Source organism: Ursus maritimus, unplaced genomic scaffold (assembly GCF_017311325.1).
Source record: "Ursus maritimus isolate PB19 unplaced genomic scaffold, ASM1731132v1 scaffold_13, whole genome shotgun sequence".
Lineage (NCBI taxonomy): Eukaryota > Metazoa > Chordata > Mammalia > Carnivora > Ursidae > Ursus > Ursus maritimus.
Window position 1 is genome coordinate 15,883,703 of NW_024423675.1, and position 14,268 is coordinate 15,897,970.

General features: G+C 37.1%; 1 long non-coding RNA gene across 2 annotated transcripts in view; it reads right to left on the minus strand.

The window, feature by feature from the left end:
- Positions 1-11,214, minus strand: part of LOC103675864 — a 586,760-nt gene extending 575,546 nt beyond the window's left edge. Inside the window, exon 1 of one of the 2 annotated variants that reach the window (XR_005834300.1) lies at positions 10,829-11,214. This is a non-coding gene — a long non-coding RNA (uncharacterized LOC103675864). The remainder of the gene's footprint in view (positions 1-10,828) is intronic. The other variant, XR_005834301.1, reaches the window with a different exon arrangement.
- Positions 11,215-14,268: the final 3,054 nt, after the last annotated feature.

Sequence of the window (14,268 nt, forward strand, 5' to 3'; positions counted from 1 at the left end):
TCGGCAGGGAGTCTGCTTGAGATCCTCTCTCTCCCTCTTCCCCTCCCCACCTGTTCTCTTTCTCTAAAATATATAAATAAATCTTAAAAATTTTTTTTTAATTAAAAAAAAAAAAGCTCTCTAACTGTAGTAATGCCCAAAAGGTAAAAAACCACTGGAAATCAGGGTGGAGAACTGATTTGATAAGAACTGAGAAGGTAAGTACTATAATTCGAGGTAAAAACAAAGAGAATTAGAGATGGAAAAAATTAATTCTAAATAGGTAACTCGGAAGAATTTATGGAAGAGACAGAATTTAACTTAGACCTTGAAAATATGTATAAATTTATTAAATGGATTTTGAAAAGGAAGGATATTCCTGGGAATGATAGCTAAGCTAAACACTGTGGTTAAGAAAGCATAGGAGAGATTGGACAAAAGGCAAGAAATCCTCTTTCTGGGTGAAGAGGGAGCAAGAAGACGACATAAAGAATCTAGGAGTAGTGAATTTGAATGGACACTGTTTACCTTTCCCAGAGATAACCTTTAAAGTCAAGAGAGATCTTTTAGATTTATTGAAGTATAAGCAGAGCCTCTCCATTCTAAGGTTGTGGGGTGGGAAGGTGCTATTTCTGGACTCCCCAAACTTAGGCGGACATGGCTGGGCCCACAGGGTGGTTGTCTTATCTGCAAGTAGCCCCCTGTGTATACCTCAGCACCTGTAGAGACAGTATCATTCTGTACGTGTGCCAGGACACAAGAAAGTTTGGAAAGCACCCATCTACCCTACACAACCACCTTGCTTGATATATGGGGCTGACTGCCTGTCCTTAGAATTCTCATTTCCTATGAAAGCCTAAAATTTAAATAGAAAAGGGAAATTTTAAATGTTAATGAAAATAACCAAATATTTTAAGAAAAATAAAGTAAAATTTAGATAAGGAGGAAAACTTTCATTTTAAAATAGAATATCTCAGTGAATATTTTTAATCTTTGTTTTCAAAGAAGTACGTGGTGACAAACTAAAAAGGATAGAAAAGTGCATATATCGAAGACAGCATCTTTCATTAAATGTCTTCCTGTCCTTCAGCCATTTGCTTACTTTTTTCCTAAAGAAACCACCATCACTGACTAATTTTTATAGTTGCCGAGATATTCGACATAGAAGCTGTGCAGAAAAGAGTTGAGGTAGCAGGCTTGAGATTGCTATCCTCGGGCCGACTCCTTACAAGGCTGGCCATGACTGGTGTTTGGAAATTTGGATTTGTTCCCACTACACCCTAGCTAAAAAGGTAGCTTTGTCTGGCTGGCTAGGCGGTTAAGCATCTTAACTCTTAGTTTCAGCTCAGGTCATGACCTCATGGCTCTGAGATAGAGCCCCCGCATCAGGCTCAGCGCTCAGCATGGTTTGCTTTTCCCTCTCCCTCTGCTCCTCCTACCTCATTCTCTCTTTCTCTCTCATAAATAAATAAAATCTTTAAAATAATTTTTAAAAGAGCAGCTTACTGTGCCTAGGCTGCCTGTGCTAACATTATGGTTTATGCTGAACATATTCCTTCTGGAAATCTGGACTTCTGGTACATGCTCTTCAGGGGATGCCTATGCGACCAGCTCCCAATGAAAACCCTGGCCACTGAGTCTCTGCTGGGCTTCCCTTGTAGATTACACTTCACCCAGATGATCACAGTTTGTAGCTAAAGGAAGTAGTGTGTCCTGCATGATTCCACGGGGAGAGGACTCATGGAAGTTTGCACTAACTTTCCTCCAGACTTTGTATCGTGTGCCTTTTCCTGTGCTGGCTTTGCTTTGTATCTTTTGCTGTAATAAATCCTAGTCATGAATATGACTGTATCCTGAGTCTTAGGAGTCTTCCTATCAATCACTGAAGCTGGGATGGCCTTTCTCCCCATACACAAGCACATGCATGACATATTTTTACACAATGGTAGCACCCTATATATACATTGTTGGGTCTTTTATATATAGTATCTCTTGGACATTTTTCTTATTCCTATAGGCCCAGTTTATCATTCTAACAGCTCAACAGTAGTTCACTATATGAATATTATCATAATTTGATTAGTCCTTTATGAGGAATATTTGGGCATATCCAGTCCTTTACTATTAAAAAAAAACTCTGCAATGAGAATCCTTGTAAATGGTTCACTTCTCTTTTGTGTGAGTAGATCCATCTGCTTGAAGAAAATCAACAGGGAGCACTACCAGGTCAAAGGTGATGCACATTTTTTAATTGTAATTGCTTTACAATTATGTTTCTTACAAATCAGTTCAATTTTACCTATACTTTTGTATGAAATTGTTTCCCTTAGAATTTGCCAGCACTGTGGTTTATTTTAAAAAGTTGATCTTCGCTAATCTGAAAAGTGGGAAAGGATATTGTAGTTTCAACAAACATTTCTCTTATTAATGGGGCTGAGCATCTTTTTACAGGAACCATTTGCATTTTTTTCTGTTAACTATCTTATGCTTGATTTATTTTTCTATTATATATTTAGCATTTTTCTCCCTGATTCGTAGTAGTTCTTTATGCTTTAAGGAAATTAGCACATTTTGTGTGATATGAATTGCAAATATTTTCCCCCAGGTTGTTGTTTATCTATTGCCCTTGTTTATGTCAAGTTTTAAAGCAGAAATATTTTATGACTATATAAATTTTTGTTACTTTTTAGGTTTGTGTCAAAATGGGATTTTCCTCAATGTAAATAAAACATTTACGTTCCAGACTTTCTACCTGAAATATGAAAACATGAATGAAAAAAAAAGGAAGTGTACAAAAGTATATTTAAAAGAGAAAACTAAAACTTCTTAAATTCTATTTCAAGCAAAGATGAATTGGCAGGTTTACATCACACCTGTTTCATCCCTTCCTGATCTACCATTAAGAACATTAACATCCCAAGTGACACTTTCTAAGGACACCATATTTCAATTTCTTTGGCACTAGCATATAAATAAATCTCAATTTTGGGCTCTGGTTGACATTTCAACTGGCTGTTATAAATTACTTGAATTATTTTTCTAGGGAATTTGATTTAAAAGCCTTTAAAAGAAGCTGATAGACAGGATGTGACAATAACCAACCTCTATATTCACTACAAATTTTAGACATGCATATCTGAAATCTCTCAATATTTATCCGACTATTGCCTTGCAGGAATTGCATTTAAGACAAAGAAAACCTGGTGCATATCTTTCTATGAAGTATATAACTTACCTACAAATTTCACATTAAAACCCAAAATAACTTTGTTCTGATAAACTATTTTTCTCCCCTCCCTCTGCGCTTCCTTTCTTTTCTCCACCCACCCACCGACCCACCCACCCATCCTTTCCTTCCCAGTATTTACTTAATCTTAGTAAGAGCTAATCTAAATACCGAATTTATGTCGAGATCTGTGCTGATTGCTTTACGTGAAGACCATGTGAAGTGGGATGCACTTAAAGTCTCATTTTACAGGTGAAGAAACTGAGGCTTGAAACTGTTCAATAATTTGATCAGATCACAAAAATAGGATAGGAATGGAACGCCAGCTGTGTGTAACTCTATCCCATACCTTTAACTTACGCTTCCTGGTATATTTAAGTGTAAGTCATCTGACTGTATTTTGGCTTTTTATTTTGTTCGCATATATAAATCTTGCCCCTTTCATTTACCAGCAGAAACAAAATAACCTACAAATTTACTTAAAAAACCAAAAGGGAATATTACCAATATTACCCCCAAATACTATTCCTCATGGGAAATGAGCCCTCAATTCAGTCTACACTCCTCACAAAACAGTCATAAGTTAGTGAAATAATTTGTTCACAGACAAATAGTTTTCTATCTCCCTTACCATTAAAATATAATGTCCTGTCTAGTTCAGACAGGATTAGAGCCTCATTAAAGACTAACAAAATTGGGCTGGCTGGCCTGAATTTCCAAGTGCGAGCACTTTAGCTTAGAGTGCTATCCTGACTATTTTAAAAATTTTCCTCTGTCCTTTTTAACTTTTTATGTTCCCTTCCTTCACTTATCAAAAACACCTCTTTCTAATCCTATCTTTTCTTCCCTCCAACCCTTATTACTCTAAATTGCTTTTCCTTGGTTCTCTAACCTTGATAAGTCAGCCAATGCCTTAGCTTTCACCACAGTCCTTAGTTGCTTTCCCTCCACTCTCCCAATTTCATTTATTTTATCTAACTTTCCTGTGACAATATCCAGCTTTCTTAAATTTGTATTTACCTAAGAGTGTGAATCCCAAGTTCCTACACAGTAGTATGCCAAGTCGTTCCCCTCACAACCAGAGTTTAGAAAGGAAAAAAACATATATTGACACCTATTACACATTAGGCATTTTATATGAATTCCTGACCTAAGAACTTAAGACCTAAAGGTGAAACTCAGACACTGTAAGTAGTGCATCCATTATCACACAGATAAAATAGGACCTTCCCAGGATATGAAGCTTATATTGCTTGAATTTCTTTTCTTTTTATTCAACTACCCAGACACACTGCTTCTTTTGTGGAATTCCAAGTACTGAAATTTTTGTTTTACTCATAACTATACAAGTCCTCTGGCCATTTATTTGCATTAATTCTTATATACTGGAAAAATCCAAAATATTTTTATTGCTTTTTTCCTTGTTCATATTTGAACACAGGATATGGTAGGCAATTTTATAGATTTGTTGAATATCATCTTTCTAATTGATACAGTTTTCTTAAGTGTCTGAGACTATATTATAGCAATTCTTCAGCTCCTCACAATTATATGTATAGACACTCATATTAGACTCTCCACTTCCTAACTATGTGTATCTTAAGTATCAGCATGTACCCTTCATACATTCAAGGTTCACACTGAGGTTTACTCTTAAAGTGCCTATTTCATTTCCCAGTGTTATGTGAGATTTCACAAGCTACAATTGATCCAAATAGCTTCAACAAGCATGAAGCAATGCCATACTTAAGCTAATTTTTGAATATGTAATTATACAAAAAGAAAAATGGAATTTTGTGACTATCATTACCCTAACATTATAAATGCAAATATATATATATATATATATATATATAAAATTTTAAAAATTGATCAAAAGATTAGAATCTTGGTATTCCTAAAATAAAAAATCTTTATTTAACATGCAGGTAGAATGATTCATTAGCCATACCTCAAAATTTCTTAAAGATTATCATATAAATCCTAGTTAATAAAATTCAGATTTTTTATTCTATTAACTACACTATAACACAATTTAAGTTGTCAGAAATCACTATGACTAATGCTTTAAGCTGAATAGAAGCCATTTTATTTTGAAAAGTTGCTCCAACCTCCTCCCTAATAGTTGGCAAGAGTCTATGTCATTACAATAGCCTCGACCATGGATAACATGGTTTTTATTTAAATGAATGCAGCCTTTATTATGTTTTCCCTTTTTAAATCGAAATACTATCACTTCATATTGAGTGTTTTCTTTTTGGCTTGGTCTTACCCTCTAATAGCTATAGTAATGTGAAACAACAAATTGAATCTTCAAACAAGTGCCCTAGATTCATCTTTACACTTTTATAATTTTTATTTTAACTCACTCATCTATAAAATGAATTCCTGGACTAGATGATTTCTAAAATCCTCCCAGCCTGAACACTCTACGTGCCTCAAGTTGATGGAAAACAGTGTACTGCCCAAGCATAGAAAACAATTTTCAGGCTCAAATACATATTTCAAAATTTCAAGCCCAACAGTTACTGCCATAAAATTTTGCACAGGGTTTTACATCTTACTACTTGAGTAAAGGCACTTCCATTTCAAAATGCAACAAACTATAATTGTAAATGCCTTTTTTTATAAGTATGCACTTATGCACAGAAAAGTAGGATATACTCTAATCAAGAGTTAAAATTTAAGAGAGCTTAAAAGAGCTGCTGAAGTTGCCTTGTATCAATCACACATCTGCCTTTCAATCTTCCCTGACAGCTTCCTTTCCTTCTCCTTCCCTCACATCTTCCATTGAAGTAATGTGTCATTCATCGCAAGGGAAAACTCCTGCGGGTGTTTCAGAATTTCAGTTGGGGTTTACAGCTCACTCCTTTTGTTTACTACATTCTTTAATGTATTCCTTGGCAGATGGTAAAAGCAAAGTAATTAAGGAATACAGCTTTATTACTGATTATGGATTTGATATTTATGACCAGAAGGTAATTTATAATCTTTGATTCTAAATACCATTATCCAAAACAAATGTTTTATTTACACGTTCAAAGGCACGGTAACAAGATATTAAGGTGCACTGAATGAAAACAAAACAGACTTGTGAATTTTTGACAATGGTCCTTAAATACTCATATTTCTAAGTTCTTAAATAAAACATGTAAAGTCATGAGACTTTTCATTTCCTCTTTGTTTCAAGGAACTTTCAAGACAATTGAAAGAGAAGGAAGAGCAGATGAGTAATGGAGCTACCCCATGACAACAGAGTAGGAGGAAAAGACCTAGGAAAGAAGTAAGAGTGAAATACAAAATTTGGTTCAGAAAGCCCCCATGGAACATAATGCATTTCAAGACCAGTGATGGGGGTGGGTGGGTAGGTGCAGCCTGGGGAGAGGGGCAGGAAAAGAGAATTTACAGAAATCTTGGCTAGTATGTGAATTTTGTAAGCCAAACTAAACTCAAGATAATGAGGACATGGTTGGCTCTGTTCATAAGGAAGGCTGTAGGGGAGCTATGGGGCTATGATAAGGCAAATGCATGATACTTGTATGGTTAGTGGGAAGGTCCCAGTAAAAGTTTGACTACTGAAGCCATACCAAAGTTGAAAGAAACGTTTAGTGGGGTCTTACATTATGTGGGTGTGAGTCTTTTCCTTGCAATGTGCCATGTTGTTTTTAAGATTTGAATTTTTAGAGCAGGTTTAGGTTCACAGCAAAACTGAGATGAAGACACAGATTTCCCATAGACCCCCTAGCCCACACATACCTAGCCTCCCTATCAACATTCCTCACCAGAGTGGTACATTTGTTACAAATGATGAACCTACATTGACACATTATCACCAAGAGCCACAGTTTATGTTAGGGTTCGTTCATTCCTTGTGTTGTGCGTTCTATGGGTTTAGACAAAAGTACCATGACATGTACCCACCATTATAGTATTATACAGAGTAGTTTCACTGCCCTGTCAATCTTCTCTGCTCCATCTATTCACCCCTCCCTTCCCCCAACCCCTGGCAACCACTTATCTTTTTATTATCTCCACAGTTTTACCTTTTTCAGAATGTCAGGGAGTTGGAATCATATTATAGTCTTTTCAGATTGGTTTCTTTCACTTAGTAATATACATCTAAGTTTCCTTCACGTCTTTTCACAGAGGATCATTTTTTACATGTTTTTATAAACACAAGAATATCATTCAGAGGATCACAACGACAGCACAATGAGAAGCATTTGGGCAACTGAAGCTGCCTCAAGGAACGGTGGCTTCATCACCCACTTCAGGGTAAGTACTAATGAGCAGAACAGCAGACAGAATCACTCACATTCTTAAATTGTTATATTTTTCTCGTTAGAATTTTTGTTTGTTTTACTTTTAAATATTTTATTTTATTGTTTTATTTTTGCCAAACTCTTACATTCAAAATTTTGTAAGCTTAATGCAAAGTATTATGAGCACACTCAATGATTATGGTTTTTATCATCTCAATAGAATTGTATTACATGGCATTACGAACAAAAAAAATAGGAGAGATTTGTGCAGGAAGATTCTCCCTTCTGTATATTGTACAGAAAATAATGAGCTGAGGGTGAAGTAACCTTGAAAGGTATTGCCATCTGCTCCCTCCACTGGGGCAGACATTTATTTTTACAGCACCTCACAAAGTTATAGTGAATGCAGAAGATGGGTTTCCACAGGCACTCTGGCATTCTAGTAATCCACAGCACCAGGATTTTCATTCATCATCGTATAAGAGATATTCTGCTTCCTTCCAGTATGATGATAAATAGCAAATGGCAATGGTATTAAGGTCACAAAGACACTAGGGAATGTTTGGGTGTGTGGGATTGCCTGCCCCATCTAAGGAGGGCAGCTACCCAACACTTAAAGATTTTTGCTATAAAGATGAGCCCAGTGTTCCCAGATCTTTTGATGGTGCAAAAAAATTTGGAAATTCAGATTTTTTGGTAACATTTCTAAATTTCAGAAATCAATTCTGTGATGGCCAGTAGTGTTCCAACCAAACAGAGCACAGTTTTAGGCTGAAGGATGCCTAAACCAATGTGGAAGGTTCAAGGTTGTAGCTGATCTGAGTGAAATAACTGAAGGAGAAACCCCAATCCTGAGGCCAATTATGATCAAAAAGTGTTTCTCTGAAGATGCACTACCCGACACAGAGTTTTCCTGGAAAACGCCATGCCCATAATCCCCTGCAAAGCTGAAAACCCTCCCTAATCATGCCAAATACAGAGGGTCAATAGTACATGCTGATCAATATCTTCCATTCCCCAACAGTATGTCTTACTAATATATATCCCAGGGCCAGAGAGCACAAAAGGAGGAAAAACTCAGTTAGGAGGTAGAAGCACCCTAACAATTGACTGGAAAGGTCAAAGCTTGCGATATGATAAACAAGTGCAAAACAAGTTGAGAGTGTTCAGCAGTTTTTAAAAGTAAGATGTGAATACTTTTTTAAAAAAATTAGAAATTTTTATTAGAAAAGCTCTTTATTAGAAAAGCCATGTAAGCTGAGGGTGGTGGAAGGGGAGGTGGGGGGGGGCAGGATGGGGCAACTGGGTAATGGGCATTAAGGAGGGCACGTGATGTGATGAGCACTGGGTGTTATACGCAACTGATGAATTACTGAATACTACATCTGAAACTAATGTACTATATGTTGGCTAATTGAATTTAAATTAGAAAAATAAAAAATAAATAAATTTAAAAAAATAAAGAAAAGCTATCTTTGGCTATAGCTAATTTCAAGTATGTTATCCATTCCTTTTTCATCTGCTTGCCCCATATTGCTTCATATTTTTACTAATGTTTACTATGATATACTGCATATGGTAGATACTATGCTAAGTTGATGAGTTGATTTGTCATTGCAAGGACAGAAAAAGAATGTGTACTAAATATATTTTTTCTTCTATCTCAGTGTAAAAATTTCTACACGAAGGTGTTTATAAGTCCCACAGAAATCTTTAAATATTTAACAAAAAAATTAAACAAAAAGAAATATATGAAGAGGAAATAGTGAACAAAAATGATCATTCTTTTCTAGACTTCTTTTCTTTAAGATGTTATTTATTTATTTGAGAGAGAGCAAGCATGAGGTGGGGGAAGGGGCAGAGGGAAAGGGAGAAGGAGAGTTCCTGCTGAGCGGGAAGCCCAACAGAACCCTGGGATTTCAAAACACTTTGTTTCAAAACAGTAGGGAAGAGCAATGAGAAAGAGACGTGAGTGGGCAGATCCTAAGTCTTTAAACATGTATGTATTTTCTCATAAATATGGAAGTTACAAAACCAGTACCAAGATTTCTCTACACCCTTCATCTAACTTCCTCTAATATCAACAGATTGCATAACCATTGTACAACTAAGAAAACTAAGAAATTCCGTTAATAACGCTATATAGACTACACTCAAATTTCACCTATGTTTCCAACTTTTTTGCATTCCAGGATCCAGCCCAGTGTCTCACACCTCGTTTCGTTGTCATCTCTCCCTAGTACCCTGTAACCGTTACACTTCCTCAACCTTCCCTTGTCCATCACAACAGTGACACTTCGTACAATGTCGTTTGATTTGTGTCTGCCTGATGTTTTTTATGCTTAGATTGAGTTTATTCACCTGTAACAAGAATAACACAAAAATGACATTGTGTCCTTCTCAAAGCTTTACATCAGAGGGTGGCTCATTCTTTTTAACAACTGCAGTATTGCTTTATATGATGGTCCACAGATGAGCATCTTTAACTTTTTTTCTTTTTATAAGTACTAAGAACAATGCTACAATACATAGCTTCAAAAAATATATAGTGTATCTCTTGTGTGAATATCCCTCCAAGACAAATTCCAAAATGTAGGATTTCTGGGACTTTGGGGGAAGATGGCAAAAAAGGAGGATCCTAAGCTCATCTCAACCCATGGATACACCTAGATAACACCCACAACAGTATAAATAACCCAGAAATTGACCCCAAAACTGGCACAACAGACTCTCCACAGTTACACATAGAGAAGAGGCCACATGGAAAAATGGTAAGGAAGGGTGGAAATGTGGTCAAGAACCAAACCGACCCACAAGACTATGTGAAGGGAGGGAGAGACACCGCAAGCATGGAGAAGGGAAAGGAACAGACCCTACACAAAGCCCCATGAAAGGAGGATCCATACTGGGAAGACAAATCTCTATGATATTTGGCTTTAAAAAAACAGAGGGGCTTAACTTCCTTCATTTTTAAAATCAATGGGGCTTAACACCCAGAACTTCAAAAATCAACAGCCTAGCTTCTGGGAGAGGTGGATGGCAACAGGAAACTGAGTCCCCACCCTTAAAGAGACAGCACAACAAATAGCCCCACTAAAATTCAGCATAGAAGCAGCAGTTTGAAAAATGCCTGGAGCATATGGGAAGATTTATTTGCTAATCTCAGAACTTGTGCTGGAGGGGAAGAGATCTTCAGAAGACTTCTCCAAGAACAAAGCAGCTGGCAGTTACCATTTACCTCCCTCTTCCCCAGCCTAGTTACAGGGACACTTGCTGGAATCAGCTCAAACAGTCCGCTTAGCTTGTTAGCACCACCCCCCGCCCCTGGCCACCTCCTGTGGACCAGACCCATCCAACTCACTCTTGGCAGGAGTTCTCCAGAGCAGCTCCAAGTCTCCTTTCACAGCAGACAAGTACAGACATTGCTAACACCACTTCCCCATCCCTATATTCTCTAGCAAACCCACCCCCCTCCCAACTCCCTTCAACAGGACTTCACTGAAAGAGGCACCACAGCATGGCCTTGTTGTAACTACCCCCAACAGTGACCAGTACTACTCCAAAGTGACTCCTATCCTGGGGAGAGAAGATAACCACACATACTAGCCCAAATGCAGCCCCAGCAGTGGGCTGGTGGCAAACATCTAGTTTGACTGCAGGCTCCACCCACCAATGAAAGCTTATCAGGGGATGACGCAGGGAGAGTACCAGGTGGTTCAGTGTGACCATAGCTCTGGCAAACACCCAGTCTGACCTAACTCAAGCTCAGGGTGGCCTCTGACTAGCCCCTTTACAACACAGGGACCAAACCCTGCCCCCAACAGGCAAAGAAAGCCATTGCACATGATTGGACTGAGGCAAAAGCGGCTGAGCCACATCGGTAGGGCACACACAACAAAGGAGACACCCCTGAAGTGGCAAGTTCTGGTGAACAAGGGACATTGTACTGCAGGGCACCACAAGGCCCCTTCTTCATAAGGCCACTACTTTCAATAGCAGGAGATGTAGCTGACTTTCTTAACACACAGAAATAGACAGAATCAGAAAAAAATGAGGAGACAGAAGAATATGTCCCGAAGGAAAGAAGAGGACAAAATCACAGCAAGAGAGCTAAATGAAACAGAGATAAGTAATATGCCTGATAGGGAATTTAAGGTAATGGTCATAAAGATACTGGACTTGAGAAAAGAGGGGAGAATCCCAGTGACAACTTCAATACACTAAAAAAATTGAAAAATACACTAGAGGAAATACTAAATAAATAAACAAATAAATAAATAAATAACAGTTTAGAGGAAAAAGAAGAATGGATCAGCAACTTGGAAGATAGAGCAATGGAAAGCAATCAATGAATAGCAGAGAGAAAAAAGAATAAAAATGAAAATAGATTTAGGGAATCCAGTGATACCACCAAGCATAATAACATTCACATTATAGGGATCTTGTAAGGAGGAGAGAGATAAAAGGGGCAGAAAATTTAATTGAATAATAGCTGAGAACTTCTCGAATTGGGGGAGGGAAGACAGATATCCAAGTTCAGGAGACATAGAATTTCATTGGAAACATTGTAGGCAGGCCAGAAGAAAATGGCATGATATATTCAATGTACTGAAAGGAAAAAACCTGAAACCAAGAATATGCTATCCAGCAAGGCTATTATTCAGGATAAGAGAGAGAAACAGTTTCCCAGACAAACAAAAAGTAAAGGAATTAATTGCCACTAAACCAGCCTTACAAGAAATGTTAAAGGGGATTCTCTGAGTGGAAAGGAAAGACCATAAATGGGAATAAGAAAAGTAGGAAGCTCAAAAGCAATAAAATTAAGTATAGCTATAAAGATCATTCAAGAGATCCAAAAAATAAAGGATGTAAATAAAGTATGACACCAAATACCTAAAATGTGAGGGGGAGGTTAGTAAAAATGTAATGCTTTTAGAATGCATTAAAAGTTAAGTGACCATTAACTTAATATAGACTGCTATACGCCTAAGATATTATATATATACCTAATGGTAACCACAAATCAAAAACCAGTAATAGATACACAAAAAATAAAGAAAAAGGAATCCAAGTATATCACTAAAGAAAACCATTAAACCATGAGAAAGCAAGAGAAGAAAGGAAGAGAGAAGAACTATAAAAACAACTATAAAGCAAGTAATATAATGGCAATAAATAGATACCTATCAATAATTACTTTGAATGTCAGTGGACTAAATGCCCCCAATCAAAAGACATGGGGTAACTGAATGGATAACAGAGCAAGACCCATCCATATGCTGCCTAGAAGAGACTTATTTCAGACCTAAACACACATGCAGATGGAAAGGAAAGGTTGGAAAAGCATTTATCATGCAAAAGGAAGTAAAGAGAAGCTGGTAGCAACACTTACATTGGACAAACTAGATATTTATTTATTTTTTTAAAGAAATTTTATTTATTTGACAGAGAGAGAGAGCACAAGTAGGCAGAGTAGCAGGTAGAAGGAGAGGCAGAAACAGGCTCTCTGCTGAGGAAGGAGCCCGATGTGGGGCTCAATCCCAGGACCCCGGGATCACGACCCAAGCTGAAGGCAGTTGCTTAACCAACTGAACCATCCAGGCACCCAGGGCAAACTAGATATTTAAAAAAGACTGTAACAGGGATGCCTGGGTGGCTCAGTCGGTTAAGCATCTGCCTTCGGCTCAGGTCATGATCCCAGGGTACCAGGATCCAGTCCCATGTCTGGCTCCTTCCTCAGTGGGGAGCCTGTTTCACCCTCTGCCTGCTGTTTCCCCTGCTTGTATGCGCACACACATGTGCGCTGTCTCTCTCACAAATGAATAGATAAAATCTTATAAATAAATAAATAAATAAATAAATAAATAAATAAATAAATAAATAAATATTTTTTTAAAAGACCATAACAAGAGACAAGGTGGGACACTACATAATCATAAAGGCAACAATCAAACAAGAAGATATAACAATTTTAAGTATTTATGCACCCAACATGGGATACCCCAATACATAAAGCAGGTATTAACAAACATAAAGAAAGTAATTGATAGTAATACAATAATAGTAGGGGAGCTTAACACACACCCCAATTACATCAATGGATAGATCATTCAATCAGAAAATCAATAAGGACACAGTGGTTATGAATGACACATTGGACCAGATGGGTCTAACGGATATATTCAGAAAATTCCACCCTAAAACATCAGAATCCACATTCTTTTCAAGTGCACATGGAATATTCTCCAGAATAGGTCACAAATTAGGCCACAAAACAAGCCTCAACAAATTCAAAAAGATCAAAGTCACACCATGCATCTTTTCTGACCACAAGGTTATGAAACTAGAAGTCAACCACAAGAATAAATCTGGAAAGATCACAAATACATGGAGGTTAAATACCATGTTACTAAACAATGAATGGGCCAACCAGGAAATAAAAGAAGAAATAAACAAGTACATGGAAATAAATGAAAACGAAAACACAATGGTTCAAAACATTTGGGATATAGCAAAAATTATTCTAAGAGGGATATTTATAGCAATGCAGGCCTACATCAAGAAGCAAGAAAAACCTCAAATAAAGAGCCTAACCTTACACCTAAAGGGGTTAGAAAAAGAACAACAAACAAAACCTAAAACTAGCAGGGAAAAGAAAATAAAGTTTAGAACAGAAATACATGATACTGAAACTAAAAAAGCAATAGAACAGATCAACGAAACCAGGAGATAATCCTTTGAAAATAATCAATAAAACTGATAAACTTCTAGCAAGACTTATCAAGAAGAAAAGAGAATGGA